The sequence below is a fragment of the Parus major genome, unplaced genomic scaffold (assembly GCF_001522545.3).
Source record: "Parus major isolate Abel unplaced genomic scaffold, Parus_major1.1 Scaffold1026, whole genome shotgun sequence".
NCBI lineage: Eukaryota > Metazoa > Chordata > Aves > Passeriformes > Paridae > Parus > Parus major.
The window spans coordinates 1-3,659 of record NW_015379898.1 but is presented as its reverse complement, the minus strand read 5'-3'; the positions used below and the strand labels follow the sequence as shown (position 1 = coordinate 3,659).

Here is a 3,659-nt window from a genome sequence, read left to right as displayed (position 1 = left end):
CTCGGTTCTCCCTCAGCCCCGGTTCTCTCTCAGCCCCGGTTCTCCCTCAGCCCCGGTTCTCCCTCAGCCTCGGTTCCCGGTTCCTCTTCAGCCCCAGTTCTCGGTTCTCCCTCAGCCCCGGTTCCCCCTCAGCCCCGGTTCTCCCTCAGCCCCGGATCTCGGTTCTCTCTCAGCCCCGGTTCTCCCTCAGCCCCGGTCTCGGTTCTCCCTCAGCCCCGGTTCTCGGTTCTCCCTCAGCCCCGGATCTCGGTTCTCCCTCAGCCCCGGTTCTCCCTCAGCCCCGGTTCCCCTTCAGCCCTGGTTCTCCCTCAGCTCCGTTCCCGGTTCTCCCTCAGCCCCGTTCCCCCCGCAGCCCCGCTCCCGGTTCCCGCCCTCCTCCCGGTGCCCTCACGGTTCCCGTTCCTCCCGCGCTTCTCCCTGATCCTCCTCCGGCCCCGGCTCCCCCTCACAGCCACGACTCCCCCGGGTCCCGGTTCCCGTTCCCCGCCGCTCTCCCGAAGCCCTCAGAGCCTCCCCCGTTCCCGTTCCCCGCCGCTCTCCCGGAGCCCTCAGAGCCTCCCCCGTTCCCGTTCCCCGCCGCTCTCCCGGAGCCCTCAGAGCCCCGCCAGACCCGGTTCCGCCCGCGCTCCCCTCAGAGCCCCCGGCTCCGTTTCCCGCCGTTCCCCCACGCGCTCCCTCATCCGCAGCCGCTATCCCGGCGCCGCCGCCGGGGCGGTCGCGGTTGCCGGGCTCTGTCCCCGCGCTTCCCCCGCGCTTTCCCCGGCGCCGTTCCCGCTACCAGCGGCACCTTCAGCTTGTGCAGCTCCACCGGCTCCGCCGCCATCTTGTCACCCTTACCGCCAGCCCCGCCCCTCACGCCGCTCTGACCAATCAGCGCCGCGCGCCCTCGGCGGCCCCGCCCAAATCCGCCGCTCGCCATTGGTCAGCTCTGCCGTAGAACCCGCCTGTGATTGGCCTGTCGGGCGCTGGGGGCGGGGAGATTTTGATTGACGTGCGCATAAACCAATAAGAGTAGGGAAATGCTAAGCAGCGACCAATGGAAAGAGAGGGCGGGAAACGCCGACTTCCGGGAGGTGTGGCCAAGACCGAGCGGGGCTCATTGAGGGACTCGAACGGGATTAATTAATGTTAATTAAAGCATTTCATTAAGTTGTTGACATTATTAAGTAGAGTTAGATATTTATTATTCATTAGGACACGTTATTATGTGTCTATTGTGCGTGGTTTTGTTGTATTTCTCGTGATGTTGTTATTTATCAAAACGTGTTTTTGTTATGATTTGAGCTCTTCATTATTTAATTATGAGGCAAAAATTATCTTATTGAGAGTATTTAAACTCGCTCTCGCATGCTTTGTATTAATATTTCATTATAAGTACGTGCATTAATTATTCTCCTTTACCCAGAGGTGCAAAGCACAAATTTGGGGTCATTTTCCAGAACATTCCAGAGTTTCCCGCTCCCTTCCCCTCTCCAGGTGCTGCTCTCAGGGGCTGCTGATTTATTTCGTTATTATATTAATTAAAACTTAATTTATCTCTCTTATAGCACAACCCTGCATCTTCCTATTCCTCATTAAATCCACCCCAACTCTCCGGAACAGCCCCTGAGCCGGAACCCCTTTTAATTAATCAGTAAAAGAATTTAATTAATTTGAATAATTAAAATAATTCGCCACACTTTTCCATGGCCATGATGAGCATGGAGGCCGCCATGACGGGCGTGGCCGCCATGACGGGCGTGGCCGCCATGACGGGCGTGGCCGCCATGATGGGTATGGAGGCCGCCATGATGGGTATGGAGGCCGCCATGATGGGTATGGAGGCCGCCATGATGGGTGTGTCCATCCCTCCTCATTTGTGTTGGCAGCCGCCATGACGGGAGTGGCTGCTTCACCGGCGGACCAAACCGTATTTCCCGGACTAACCGGACACCCCACGGCTCGGTCCCGACCGTTCCGAACCCGCCACAAGCCCGGTAACTCCGCCTGAAGCGCCACCAGCGCGGCCCTGCCCACACTCAAGATGGCGCCGCGCTCTGAGGCGTCACCNATCCAAGCCCAGGACCCCCAATCCCCCTTTCCCAGCCCCTCATTCCCGAGGTTTTTCTGGGAATTCTCACACGTCAGGAGTCTTCACCGGCGCCTCCTCCACCTTCACGGGCGGCTCCGGCGCCTTCGGCTCCTCCTCCTGCAAATCCATGGAAAATCCATGGAAAATCCATGGAAAATCCATCAAATCCACCCCAGCCCGAGGCCATTCCCAAGGAAAAATCCACAATCCAGCCCCAAAATTCCCGGATTTCTGTGTGGAGTGACCCCAGGAGGAGCCTGGATCCCAAATTCCTGATTTTTCTGAGCTCTAGGAAGGGTGGGATGCAGGAGTTGGGAATTATTCCAGTGTGATGTCCCCATCCTGAATATTCCATGGGAAAATCCATGATTTCCTTCACCTGCTCAGCGGGAAAAATCCATTCCCGAGGTTTTCTTGGCAAAAAATTCCTTTTCCAGGTGGGATTTCTTCCCAAAAAATCCCAAAATTTTCTCTTTTCCTGGAATTCCTCCATCCCACGTGGCCCCAGCCTGGCCTGGGAGAACCCCAGGGATGAGGAATCCTTTGGGAATTCTGTTCCAGGTGGGAATTCCATCCCAAAATCCCAAAAATTCCTGCTTTTCTCAGCATTCCTCCATCCCAAGGATCAAACCCAAAAATTTGGATCCCAAAGATTCCCCCATCCGGAATTCCCAATCACCAAATCCAATGGATTTAACCCCAAAAAAAAGCAGGAAAATGATTTAAATTCCACAGGGTGTTGGAATTTTGCCTCATTCCCACCCTGAACCCTTCGGAAAACCGGGATTATCCCAAAAAATTCCCACCTCAATCTCCTCTCCCAGCACATCCTCCTCGTTGGGCTCTTCCTCAGCTGGAAAAGAAAAACAGGGAAAGGTCAGAGAAGGAAAAAATCCTTGGGGAATCCCAGAAAAAGGTGGATTTTGTTGGAGAATGGGAATTCCAGGTGGGAATTCCGTGGGATTTGGGAGCACCCACCGTGTTCCTCCAGGTAGGCCTGGAGCCGATGGATCAGGTCCTGTTTGTTGCCTTTGGCTTCCAGGCCCCGGGCCAGGCACTCCTGCTTCAGCTCTGCCAGCTGGAAAACAGGGAATGGCAGCTGGGAATGTGGGAATTGTCCTGGGAATTTGGGAATTGTCCTGGGAATTTGGGAATTGTCCTGGGAATTTGGGAATTGTCCTGGGAATTATCCTGGGAATTGTCCCGGGAATTATCCCGGGAATGATCCCGGCCCCTCCGAGGGGTCCCGGCGGGGCAGGAGGAGCTCGGGGGCCGCCAGTGCTGGGACCGGTTCCTCTTCAGCCCCGGTTCTCCCTCAGCCTCGGTTCCCGGTTCCCCCTCAGCCCCGGTTCTCTCTCAGCCTCGGTTCCCGGTTCCTCTTCAGCCCCGGTTCTCCCTCAGCCCCGGTTCGCGGTTCTCCCTCAGCCCCGGTTCTCCCTCAGTCCCGTTCCCGGTTCTCTCTCAGCCCCGGCTCCCCCTCAGCCCCGGTTCTCCCTCAGCCCCGATTCTCGGTTCTCTCTCAGCCCCGTTCCCGGTTCTCCCTCAGCCCCGGTTCTCTCTCAGCCCCGGTCTCGGCTCTCCCTCAGCC

At 57.3% G+C, this 3,659-nt stretch overlaps 1 long non-coding RNA gene across 1 annotated transcript in view; it reads right to left on the bottom strand.

Annotated features, from left to right (window-relative positions):
* Positions 1–3,400, bottom strand: part of LOC107199551 — a 6,806-nt gene extending 3,406 nt beyond the window's left edge. The window contains exons 1-3 of the long non-coding RNA XR_001519237.3: positions 3,050–3,400; positions 2,878–2,924; positions 2,121–2,188 (exon numbers count right to left, since the gene is read on the bottom strand). This is a non-coding gene — a long non-coding RNA (uncharacterized LOC107199551). The remainder of the gene's footprint in view (positions 1–2,120; positions 2,189–2,877; positions 2,925–3,049) is intronic.
* Between the last annotated feature and the right edge of the window lie 259 nt (positions 3,401–3,659).